The sequence below is a fragment of the Antechinus flavipes genome, chromosome 6, assembly GCF_016432865.1.
Source record: "Antechinus flavipes isolate AdamAnt ecotype Samford, QLD, Australia chromosome 6, AdamAnt_v2, whole genome shotgun sequence".
Taxonomy (NCBI): Eukaryota; Metazoa; Chordata; class Mammalia; order Dasyuromorphia; family Dasyuridae; genus Antechinus; species Antechinus flavipes.
The window spans coordinates 169,999,421-170,013,402 of NC_067403.1; the positions used below are offsets into that span (position 1 = coordinate 169,999,421).

Here is a 13,982-nt window from a genome sequence, read left to right on the forward strand (position 1 = left end):
ACCAATTAAACATCAATTAGCTTCTGCAGAAAAATATTTACCAAGAAGGTACAGCAAGAACCAAGTACAAAGACATCCCCCTTGATCTGATGATGTACTTTCTTCTCTGAATACACTCTCAGCCTCTAGGAAGAATTGACTCAAATTTATAAAACATTCATATCCCCAATAGAAAATGGGGGGAAAAGGTACTTGCTGGCCCTAAAAGTCCTCAACACAGTCCCTACTTACACTCACTTGACCATTCACTGGAGCACTGGTCCAAGTCAGGAAGTCTCCTCATCAAAATCAGCTACTGCTCTTACTGGTCCCAGTTGGCGAAGAAACATTTGAAATCATTTCTAACTCTTCAAAGTTTACAAGGATGGTCCATTCTGTTTCTGATAACCCCGATCAGGAAAGAATAAGTACAAAGAGGAAGAAGAAAGAACGGCACCATACATTCGTAGCCACATAGTAGCCAGGTAAGGAAATAAAGCAGCCTCAGAAGCTACTGCTACTACTACTGAACACTGAACATTATGCTTTCAATAAGGCAGTTTTTCCCCCTTAAACCTCTTAGCTTTGATTGATGGATCTGATGGCAGTTAAAGGGGAAAAAATAAGTTGGACACCTGCAATCAAACAGGCTGAACAAATCCCCATAATCTGGACCACTATGGGGAGTTCTCCTGCTAGGCTAGAAGGAAACCATTATTCTCTGCCCCATCTACAAAGAGACAGAAAAATAACAGTTCTATAATAGAGTTCTGGGAGATATAAAGTAACTATATCCATTTCATGGATCTTGTTTTTAATAACAGCTAGTGTTTAAATACCACTTTAAGATGTACAAATATTTTCTCATCCTCACAATAACTTTGGAAAATGAGCATTAATAATATTATCATCCCCATTTTATATGGGAAAAATGAAGTAGATAAAGATTAAGTGATTCCCATACAGTTAATAAATTTCTGAAGACTGAGCTGAATTCAGTCTTTCTGATTTCACATTCAATGTACCACCTAGGCTAATTTTAATTTCTACTTGCCCTCTAAATGATTTATTTTAAGCTTTAGGCTATACAAATTTGCTTTGAGGCCAATATATTATTCTAATTAAATATTTTATTTTCCCCCAATTACATGTAAAAGTGACTTTTAATATTCATTTTTAAAAGTTTTTTTTAATTGCAAATTTTTTCCCTCATTTCCTGCCTTCTTCCTTCCCTGAGACAGTAAGCAATTGCATATAGTTATACATGTGCAGTCATCCAAAACAGATCTCCATGTTAGACATGTTGTAAAGGAAAACCAAGACAACCCTTCCCCAAATAAGGTAAAGAAAAAGTATGCTTTGATCTCCATTCAGACTCCATCAGCTCTTTCTTTCTCTCAAGATAAATGGCATTTTTCATCAAAAGTCGTTCAGAATTGTTTTGGATCATTGTATTGCTAAGAATAGTCAAGTCAATCTCAGTTGTTCTTCATACAATATTGCTTTTACTGTGTACAGTGTTATCCTGGTTCTGCTCATGTACTTTGCATCAGTCTTTCCAGGTTTTTCTGAAAGCATCCTACTAGTCATTCCTTATAGTACAATAGTATTCCACCACAATCACACACAACTTTTTCAGTCATTCACCAATTGATAGATTCTTTCAATTTCTAATTCTTTGCCACCTAAATATTTTTGTATATATAGGTCCTTTTCTTTTTTGATTTGTTTTTTTTTTTATCTCTTTGGGATATTGACCTAGTAGTAGTATTGCTTGGTCAAATAATATGCATGGTTTTATAACCCTTTGGAAATATTTCCAAATTGCCCTACAGAATGGTTGAATCAATTTGTCACTTCACCAACAATGCATTAGTGCCTCAATTTTCCCACATACCCTCCAACATTTGTCATTTTCTTTTTCTGTCATATTAGCCAATTTGAAAAGTGTGGGGTGATCGCTTAGAGTCATTGTAATTTGCGTTTCTCTAATCTATAGTGATTTAAAGCATTTTTCATATGATTACAGACAACTTTGATTAGTTCATTGGAAAGCTGTTTATTCTTTGATCATTTATCAATTGAGAAATGAAGGTCAATATATTATTTTAAAATGGGAAGTATCTATCCAAAAATATGTAGAATTAACTGCTCTAATTGGAGAGGGAAAGATTAGAAACTGGATAGGGACTAGACTTTTATGAGGGAAGCTTAGTATCAAGACAGGTTGGCTCCTTTAAAATTTACTATCTTAGAGTATTGCCTAGGGCAGTGATTCTCTAAGTGTTATCCAGAGAATCCTAGAGGGATCTCTGAAAGCCAACTCTTTGGACAGATCCTCAATAATTTTTAATAGTATTTGAGAATCATGGCCTAAAGCACTGAGATTAAGTGACTCCTTCAGTGGTCAGGCAGACAGAAATGAGTCAGAGATGTGATCCCAACCAACTGGAAACAACCTATATATTTGAAAATTAGGAAACTGCTTATTAATTTGTTATACTGATAGCACTGAATATCATGGCACCATTAAAAATGATAAATGTGAATCATAAGCATACCTATAAAAGGTGATGAAAAATGAAATCAACAGAACCAAAATTACTTTGACTACAACTATATTTTTTTAAAAAGTAGATGTCATGGGGAAAGATGGGAGGACTGACCAGGTCAGCCCTTGATCAGCTAGATGTCTCACATTGAACTCAATGAGATTACATGATGTGCCCGATTATTGGGATGTAAATCCATCCTTTGTAGTCTCACAGAATGTGAACTCAGTACAACTCCCTTGGGACATAGATAAGAGAGATACAATGTACTCCCTCCTGTTTCCACATGCTTATTGTTAGTATCACTGTTGTCTCATTATTCTCATCTTTTAGAAATGAAGATCAGATATAAATTGCTTGGGGACACGTTATTATTATTATGGAATTACTCTTTTCTATTTAACATCCTGGAAATTATTACACAAGTGGATAAAGTTACTGCTTTTTGTGTTGAATAAATCTTGATATATACCTGATCAGAAACATGGCAGATCAGTCCCTTTTTGTGGTTGTTATTGCTTGTCCTTCATTTTCAAAGAAGACCAAAGACATTGTGGGTGATTTCTTGACTTATCCATGAATTGGATTTTAGTGAGGTAGGGTTGCACAAAGTCATCCTTCTCACTTTTTTCCTGAGCCAAAAGTCTAGTGGTAAAGCAAAATCAAGATGACTGGTGATGGCCCAGGATGCAGGGGATGACCTTGGCCACCAAGCTCTAATCACTGTACAGCACTTGCTTCAGCTGTCTCCGTGGTCTTTGGAACAAATTGTTCTCAAACACCCATCCTGCTGAGGAAAGCCTTCACATGCATGGACTAGATATCTCCCTAACTCAACAAGGGTTCTGAGGACTGTTGATTACAATCCTCAACCCAGTTTAGCCCATTTTCCAGGTGCTGCCACTGAACATGTTATAGCTTCTTGGAATCACAGGTAATAGTTGGATGAATCAAATAGACACTAAAGGAGGATGAGAACCCTCACACTGGAGGGTGTAAAAAAAATTATGTGCCAGAGAAGATAAAACAGGACGAACTAAAATTCTTATAAATTAACTCCAGAGCACTCTTCCCCTACTAATGTTCATTCATGCATGGCAGGGGTACATCCGACTCTCCGGCTTGTGTCTGGATCCTATCATCCCCAAAAACCAATATCACCACCACTCAGGGTATGTACTGGTACTTTCCTGGACTTTCCCTCCTGCTCATGTAGTAGACTCTGCTTCCACCCAACAACACTGGGGGCAGGGGATATTCTTATTAGAAAATGATTCTGCCCAAAAAAAATGAATAAAGAATGAATGAATGGCAAAAAGCATTTATTACACTTGCTATGTGCAAAATACTGTGCTAGAGCTGGGAATAAACAGAAAGGTTAGTCATTCCCTTTTCTCAAAAAATTCATGTTCTGTAAAATGGGAATGATAATATCTACATCACAGTATTATTGTGTGTGGACTAAATAAGATTATATGCCTACATATATGTATCACAAACTTAAAACCATTTAAAGATGGTTTTAAAGATGACTTATTCTTTTTTAATAGTATTTTCTCCAGTTATATGTCAAGAAAATTTTTAGCATTCATTTTTACAAGATTTTGAGTTCCAAATTTTTCTCTTTGCCTCCCTCCCATTTCCTCTTTTGAAGATGACACCATGAAAAGGGATATTCTAAATATTTTTGCACATTAGATCCTTTTCCCTTTTCTACAATCTCTTTGGAACACAGAATTAGTAATGAGTCAAAAGATTTGATTTCTCTTTGGGCATCATTCCAAATTGTTTTCCAGAATGGTTAGATCAGTTCACAACTCCATTAACAATGATTAATGTCCCAATTTTCCCACATTCTCTCCAGCATTTAACTGTTGATCTATTCTTATTGGCTAGCTGACATAGTGAATACAATGCTGAACATACAGTCAAGAAGCCCTGAATTCAAATCAGAACTCAGACACTTGCTTGACCCTATGACCCTGAGTCACTTTAAAAAAAAAATCATTGTTAGTGCCCATCAATTGGAGAATGGCTGAATAAGTTATGGTATATGAATATTATGGAATATTATTATTCTATAAGAAATGACAAGCAGGATGACTTCAGAAAGGCCTGGAGAGACTTAAATGAACTGATGCTGAGTGAAATGAGCAGAACCAGGAGATGATTTACACAGCAACAACAAGATTATATGATGATCAAGTCTGATGGACTTGGTTCTTTTCAACAATGAGATGATTGAGGCTAATTACAATGATCTTGTGATGAAGAAAACCATCTACACCCAGAGAGAGGATTGTGAGAACTGGATCACAACATAACATTTTCATTCTTTTTGTTTTCTTTCTCATTTTTTCCTTTTTCATTTGATTTTTCTTGTGCAGCAAGATAACTGTATAAATATGTATACCTATATTGTATTTAACACATATTTTAACATGCTTAACATATATTGTATTACTTGCCATCTGAGGAGGGGGTGGAGGGAAGGAGGGGAAAATTTGGAACACAAGGTTTTACAAGGGTCAATGTTAAAAAATTATCCATGGATATGTTTTGAAAATAGAAAACTTTAATAAAAATAAAAATCATTGTCAGCTTCACTTTCCCCATCTGTAAAACTGATATAAAAATAGTATCTCCCAAGGTTCTTGTGAAGATTAAATGAAATAATATTTGGAAAGGACTTTGTAAACCTTAAAATGCTAGATAAATGATGGCTATTATGTATTTATTATTATTATTATTAAAAACAGTGTGATTTCCCTACTATAAAACCATCCATCATTAACTTAGAGCTGGAAAAAAATCTTAGAGGCCATCTAATCCAATCCTTACATTTTACTGATGAGGAGGGTTGATAAAAGTCAGCCCATTCTGTCCAATCCAATTTTATGCCCACTAGAGTATTCATCCAAAATATATTTCCTGATGGACCAACCCTGTAGGTTGTACATCCAACAGCATATCATATTCTGAAGAATTGGATATTGTTCACCCACTGCATACTTCCTATGTGGATAGTAGGCCAAAGTTTCAAATGATTTTGAATCTCTTTCATGCAGTGGGTAGTATCCCAGGGCTTTCTGCAACCAGAACAATGTTGTCAGCCAACAAGAACAACTAGAACAGTTCTGTCAGTTTCTTAGTACAATTCCAAATTTCTTTCCACAACTGTTGGACTAATTCAAAGCTCTACCAAAAATGTAGTACTGTGCCTGTTTATTCATAGCCTCTACTATGTTATTCTCATTTGTTGTCATCTTTGTTAACTCATTTGATGCAAAGTACACTCAACAGGATTTTGCAAATAAACTGTCCTTTGCTCTGATTTCTGGTTCAGAAAAGTTGATCATGATCAGGGTTCTCAGGGATAAGCACTAGTTTGAACTCTGCCTTTTCATCCTTTGTTGGGCAGTGTGTTTATCCTTAGAAAGCCTACCTTCACTTCTCACAAATCAAACAAGCAGGGGAGGTAAGAAGTTAAAAATAATTCAAGTCAGAAGACAGGGAGGAACATGATTCAAAACAGAATGAAATACCTGTCCTTTAGGCAAGCCTACCCTCTAAATCAAAGCTTAATTTCTTTATATGTTTCTTTCTTTTTTTAAAAAATAACTTTTTATTGACAGAACCCATGCCAGGGTAATTTTTTACAACATTATCCCTTGCACTCACTTCTTTCCGATTTTTCCCCTCCCTCCCTCCACTACCTCCCCCAGATGGCAAGCAGTCCTTTACATGTTGAATAGGTTACAGTATATCCTATATATGTTTCAATATAATTGGTTTCCTTTGTAATTCTATGTCTTTTGTTTTATGCATTTAAAAAATAATTCAGAAAAGGCCTTGCCAGACCATCCAAGGGGTGCAAGACACACATGAGAGTGAGAATCCCTGCTCTAAAGAGTGGATTTTCAAAAATATATACTTGGTGCCCTTTTGCTTGTCAAGATGTCCTTGATCTTCCAGGTCTCAAAAATACCCAGGTCCAACCAAAGAAAGAGACATTTTTCCTTCGGTAAAATAAGATGAGGTAGGGAAAGGAAAGGGGGAAAAGGAAGATGGAATTAAAAAAATAAAAGAAAGGGACAAATTAGAAAAAGGAAGGAGCAGGAACTAGCTCATTGCCTTCAAAATCAGCAACACCCCCATCCATCAGTCCACTGCTGTTGTAAACTGATCCGGCCATTCTGGAGAGCAATTTGGAACCAAATTGCCAAAGAGCAATAAAACCATGCATACTCTTTGATCCAGCAGTATCTCTATTGGGTCTGTATCCCAAAGAAATTGTAAAAGAGGGAAAAAACCCACATGTGCAAAAATATTTGTAGCAGCTCTTTTTATAGTGGCAAAGAATTGAAAAATGAGTGGATGCTTATCAATTGGGGAATGGCTGAATAAATTACGATATGTAATGAAATGCTATTGTTCTGTAAGAAATGATAAACAGACTGATTTCAGAAAAGCCTGGAAAGATTTACAGAAGCTGATGCCGAATGAAGCAAGCAAAACCAGGAAAACATCATATGCAGCAACAAGAAGATTGTGTGATGATCGACTTAGATAGACTTAGCTCTTCTCAGCAACTCAGTGATTTAAGGCAATTCCAAAAAACTTTGGATGGAAAATGCCATCCCCATCCAGAGAGAACTGTGGAGAGTGAATGAAGATTGAAACATACCAGTTTCATTTTTTTTCTTTTTTTTTCTCTTTCTCATGGTTTTCCCCATGAGATTTTTCTTCCCCAACATGACACATATGGAAATGTTAAAAATAAATGTACACGTATAACCCAAAAAATTAAATTAAATTAAATTTTTAAAAAAGAAAAAAATTGAGTTGGTATTGAAATTGACTGAGTACTCTGAGAGATATGATGATATAGCAGCCTGAATAAAGTCTATAATGAACAAGGAGCTGAATTATTCAATGAAAAAAGGAATCTTTTTTCTGTTACAAAAATGTCATAGGGGATAGAAGGTCATCTTGGAGGATTGTTTCAAGTATTAAGTTCAAGTATTCAAGTTTCAAGTATTGAGTATGGGAAGTTCTGAAAAAAAAACAGCAGATAGAGAATACAGAAATAGAATTCAGACCAAACTAGGAGATATGTGCAATGATGTATTGTCTCTATTGGAAAAGCTCTTGTTCCTAATATTTCACAAGCAGAAAGCAAAGTTTTTTATTTGAAAATGAAATAAAATTATTACTGTTATTTGTCTGAGGTTACTACTGGTGATGACAAGAAAGGAATAATGGATCAATACAACAAAGATATCAAAAAGTTGATCAGCAAAAAGGAGATGCAGTTAATGCATCCCTATAAGATTTGGTCTGGCCTTGAACTTCTTTGTGTTCAATTATGAGATCCTGAACTCTCCAAAAAAACTCTGCTCTCTTGCAACAAAGACAGTTTTTAATAAAGTAGTTGCTGAATTTGATCAATTAAGTGAATAATTACACAAAGAAAGCACACTATCAGATATCAGACATCCAAGAAGATGAAGATGAAGCAGATAGAGGGGTGAATTAAGCAATCTTTTGTATGCCTCATTCTAACATTTACACAGTAGACCATTTGTCATCCATGCTGCTCCACAAATAGTTTTTGTTCATAATTTATGATATGTTTATGTTACTTCTATTTGGATTTCTATATTTCCCATTAATATTAGAGGAGTAGAGCGAGTTAACATTTAGGGAGTTATCTGTTTTCATTCAAGGTGGCCAATATGGAGATATGGAATTTTTATACAAATTTAACATTGGCATAGTAGTTTTGATATTTTGTGATTTCACAAGGCCAGTGTTAAAACAGCTTCCATGTCTAAGCAAAGAAAATTGCCTCCATATTGACCTGTCATGGTGAGGGTATAAAGGGATTCTAGCCACAGGTATAGTTGTTGTGGGTACTTCAGGCTTGGAGCACACTCATGGCTGTGTTAGAAACAGATGCCCCATAGATATTACACGTCATTCCATGTTTAAATATGGAATACACAATCTCACTGTGCACACCTTTATGATTGCAATTGCAAAAATGCTCCTTAAGACAAAGTTTAACCCAGTCAGTTTATTCTGGAGAAGGGCAGAAATGGTTCTCAATCCATTTTTTGTAAAGTTACCTGCTTTTTGCTTTCATTATTTTTGCTGAACTCATTTTATTTTCATTTAAATGCTTTCGGCAATCTCAGAGCGAATGTATAAGTAAAGATGCAGTAAAAATAAATTTCTTGATATTCATAAAATCATGGTTTATCAAGCACAGCAACAAAACAAAACTAACATGCATGTGCTGTAAAAAATAGTTAACAGGAAAATAATTTAAGATGATTGTTAGCTTTGTTTAATGTTCTATGAAATTTTCATGAATAATCCAAGCATAATTGTTATGAATATGTGTATTAAGTTGGTGGAAGTAGAATAAAAGTTTTATGAATGGACTTTTCAACTACTTTCTCTGTAGCTTGTCATGTAAATCAGAGCTTTAGTTCTAAAACTTCTCTAATGGAAATTGTACATTTTGAAATTTTACTTCCCAGGACAGCTAGGTGGCACAGTGATAGAGCACCAGCCCTAAAGTCAAGAAGGACCTGAGTTCAAATTTGACCTCAGACACTTAACACTCCCTAGCTTTGTGATCCTGGACAAATCACTTAACTCCAATTGCCTCAACAAAAAAAAGGAAAGAAAAGAAAATTTATTTCCCATTTGAGAGCTATATCTTGACTGTAACCTATTTAACATGTAAAGGACTGCTTGACATCTGGGAGAGGGGATGGAAGGAGGGAGGGGAAAAATCGGAACAGAAGTGAGTGCAAGGGATAATGTTGTAAAAAATTACCCTGGTATGGGTTCCTGTCAATAAAAAGTTATTTTTAAAAAATAAAATAAAATAAAAACAAAACAAAACAAAAACAAGCAAAAAAAAAAGAGCTCTATCTTGTATATATGTAATATAGAGAGAGAGAGAGAAATAGAGAGAGAGAGCTATATCTTGTACATATGTAATATATATGTATATATATATATATCTTAAAAAGCAAGTTAATAATAAAATATTAAATTAGCAAATGGTAAAAGTTCCATGTGTTCCATATCATTCCAAACATTACTGCCCTCTCCATCACACTGATTTTCAGTTTCTCTTTTAAAACAAAGATGGTGGTTTGAATAAAAAATCATTTGTTCCACTTTTTTAAAAAATCAGCAAAGGCTACAAATCAGGGCTTGATTTATCGTCTAGATAGTCTAAACTTTAGAAAATAATGGAGAAAATGTTAATGCAGATAATTGATGAGCACACTGATTTCATAAAAGCCTGGAAAGACTTACATGAACTGATGCTAAATGAAATAAGTAGAACCAAGAGAACATTATATGATGATCAACTATGATGGACTTGGCTCTTTTCAACAATGAGGTTATTCAAAGCAATTCTAATAAACTTGTGATGGAAAGTGCCATGCAGATATGGAGACTGAATGTAGATCCAAGCATAGTATTTTTACCTTTTTTTGATTGTTTTGTTTGCTTATTTTTTTCTCTCTTTTTTTTCTTTTGATTTGATTTTTCTTGTACAGCATGATGAACATGAAAATATGTTTAGAAGAATTGAATATATTTAATCTATACTGAATTGCTTGCTGTCTTGGGAGAGAAGAGAAGGGAGAAAGGGAGAAAAATTTAGAGCACAAGATTTTGCAAAAGTGAATGCTGAAAACTATCTTTGCATATATTGGGGGGATACTATTAAAAACAAAACAAAATAATGCTGATTAAATTTAAAAGTGGGTCATGGACATGACCCTCAGAGAGCTGGTTGTTAAACATTCACTAGAACACTTCTGGAAAGGAGACTGAGATCTAAGGAATCTAAGAGATAATAAGGAAGAAACCTTTTCTTTCTCCAGATCATTTTTACAGATGGGGAAATTGAGGCAAATTTGAACACCTCAATGGGGTCACAAAGAGTCAAATATGACTGAATAAGGAAAGCTGAGAAGATGTGATTAGGAAAGAAGGGAGATCAGGGGTAATATAGGAAAGGGGCCAAATTGAACCTTCAGAGTTCTGTATCTCTGACGTCAAGAGTTCCTTCAGAATTCTCTTCCCCACCAGGAGCATGACCTCTTGTTTTTTATATTCAGTGCTCCTAAAGTTACAAAGCATGCCTTGGCCTGATATCTCCTACTATCTAACCACTGGCAACATTGACCAAAGCAGTTCACTGCCCTCTTTTCTCTTTCCCTTACTCCCATAAAACCACACTCACAGATTCAGCAAGTGCCAAATAGAACAAACGCAATGTCACTGTGAAATCAGCAATACAAATACATTAAGCAGGAGGAAAGATCAAAGCAAAGTAAATGAAGGGTTATATCTTCATCAAACATTTGCAAAAGGGTACAGGGCAAAATAGAGAAGAATCAGGGCACATGTTGGATCCATGTTTGTTTTAGAGTGAATCAGAATACAATTTCTTTGCATGCATAAGTTTTTATTCTCAGAGCATTTTGCTAAGGAGGATGCAATAATTTCTTTTTATAATGAACTTAGAATAATGCAAATGGTTTTAGATTTGAGATTTTTGTTTTTGTTTTGTGGATTTGGGTTTTTTTTTTTAATATGTTCTGTTCCTTGTATAGGATTATAGGCAGTTTTGTTTTCAGTGTTCTTTTTGAGATTCTGTGTTACTGACTTTGCCTGACTGTACAATGGGATATATAAGCCAGGGAGCTAGACTAATAAAGGCTGGATCAGGAAGCAGAAAATTTTTTCAGAATCTACTAAGAATTTTAGAATATTCATTAATATCAAAATGTCCTTTTCTATTCCTATTGGGCTACTTTTTATTTATATAAAGATCTCTTTGGTGCATCAAAAAGTGTGAAGTTGACTGTTTAACTTTCATGTTGTGACCCTCTTCCTTGCATCCCAAAATATAACAATTACCCCTTACCTCCTTCCTTTCTTTTTATCAAAAGCCATTGGGGTGGCCTGGGGATAGCAGGATTGGGACAAGGCCAGGATACCAAGGTGAGTGAGTGATCTTAGGGACAGGCTTGGTTAACAGTCTCATCAGAAGTTTCATACAGAGTGGGTGTGGAGAACAAAAGAAAAACAGGAGGTTTCAGAAGCTAAGCTATAGAAAGAGTGGGCAGTCAGAATATAGTACCAGATTTTCCAATCAGAACCTTATAGTAAAAATTCCTTCCTTGAGGTTTCTATGAATTTTATCTTATACTAGCATATCATGAGGACATGAAATCAATAAGAGAGGAAGAGGAGGAAAAGCCTAAACATGCGTCATAATGTCCTTCTTCCTCTTAGGTTCAAGGTAAACATTCCACAATACACCCAACCCTTAATTAGCTCAAGGGCAAAAATTAATAATGGTCATTACTATTGCTAATATTCATTTATTCTTTTTTGAGTGCCCATGCTGTGATAAGTATTGTGACACCTGACACAATTATGCTTACCCACCCAGTAATTTGAATTGTCAGTTTACTTATTTACCAAGAAAGCCTCATTATTTTTTATCATCCCTCTGGAAATTTATACTTCAATAAGCCCTGATTCTCAAGAATAAGTTTCTTGTGTTTCTCAGAAAACTTTACAAAATTACTACATCCTGTTCCTTCAAAACTCATAAAATATGCTAATTGAAATTAGAACAAAAAATCACTTAAGAACCTATTGCTCTATTCATGTACATTATCTTCATGTACCTCAGGATAAACAATTTTGGCTTCAAACATGGAATCTATCAGTTATTAACTCCCTATTATTATAAGCCTCCATTGTCAATTTTCCAATTTAATTTTATGTCTATGGATGTAGAAGTATTCTTGGTAAGAATAATACTATTATTCTTGTTAACTAGGACTAAGTAATTCACAATGTGGGTAGATTGTTTATTTAATTTGGTAAGTATATGGCTTAGGGTGCTTCCCCCAAAGAGATCCAAAGTGGTCTCAGGCAAGCTATGTCCCTACCACTCCAAAATGGATCTTTCCATGTATTCCTACTAGAGTATAATAGATACCAAATGCTTTCCTTACCATGAAGCTGGCATACGAGTCATGTTGATAGGTCTACATAATTCCTAATCTCAGTTTGCTACCTTCAGCCTGAGACATAAGCTAAGTTTTCTTTCCTTCAATATCAATTTCCCTCTACTGATAGCAGGTAAGTCATTAATTATTCTAATTTTTCATTATTGATGCCACTATTTCTCACTATTAGAATGAATTATTGAGGAAACTACAAATGAAATATACATTAAAATGGTAAATTTGGGGGTTTACCTATAATAGGTAATATTCTTTAGCCATTATTCTTTTATTTAGTCTTTTACCAATTTTACTACCTAGTATATTTTATGCTATTTCTTCTTTCAGTAGGCTTAGTTTGTATCCTTACATTTTGCAAATTGGGTTGTGTTAGTGGAATTGTGAAATTGTATAACCATTTCAGAAATCAATTTGAAATTAGGCAAATTTTTAAATGATTAAAATGTCTCTACTTTTTGAACCAGAGACTCCATTACTGGGCTTATGTCCCAAGGAAGCCATCAATAAGAAAAAAGTTCCCATAGCTCCAAAATATTTATAGCAGCACTTTTTGAGATAGCTAAGAATTGGAAGCAAAGTACATGTTCATCGATTAGGGAATGACTAGACAAATTGTGGTAAATGAATATAATGGAATATTACCATGCTGTAAGAAATGATATGTGTGATGAATACAGATGGAAATATCTGTATAAATTAGTGGGTAGAAGAGGGAAGTAAACTGAGCCAAGAAAACAATATACACAATAATTACAACATTGTAAATGGAAAACAACTACACACAAAAAAAATCAAATGTAACTAAATTTAAAAATCAAGCAGAATTCAAATGAAGAGATATGAGGTACTTATTATGCATATTGCTTATGGCTTTGGACCTTTTCAATGTATTGATTAGTGTGCTGATTTTTTTCCTCACTAAAAATACTATTTATTATAGGGAATGGCTCTCTGGGAGAAGATGGAGACAGTGGGGATAACTGTGATGATGTAAATAACAGAAGATATCAACAGAAGCTTATTTTTAAAAAATAAAAGACTAGATTCTTCACTTTAAGTCATCAAAAAGCGAGACAACCTAGAGACTTTTCTGAGAAGACTCTTATAGGTCTGTAGCCCACTTTAACTTTAGATCTTTAGTTCCTAACTTTAAAGACTCTTTTCCTTCAAAGAGTTAATATTACAACAACTACAATATTACAACAGACCAGAGAGCTGGTCATGCAAATGGAAGGGAAAAAAATAAGTTCTTGTAACCCTGTAACCTTAGAGACATTTGCTAATTGCAATTGACAACTTTCCAATATTGAGTAACTTTCTCTCATTCCTTTTTGTGATGACCATGCTAGCACCCAGGATACCTTAG

The 13,982-nt window shown here is 34.6% G+C and overlaps 1 pseudogene; it reads left to right on the forward strand.

The window, feature by feature from the left end:
- LOC127541470 (14-3-3 protein zeta/delta-like) overlaps nt 1-8,042 on the forward strand; it is a 9,578-nt pseudogene extending 1,536 nt beyond the window's left edge.
- Nucleotides 8,043-13,982: the final 5,940 nt, after the last annotated feature.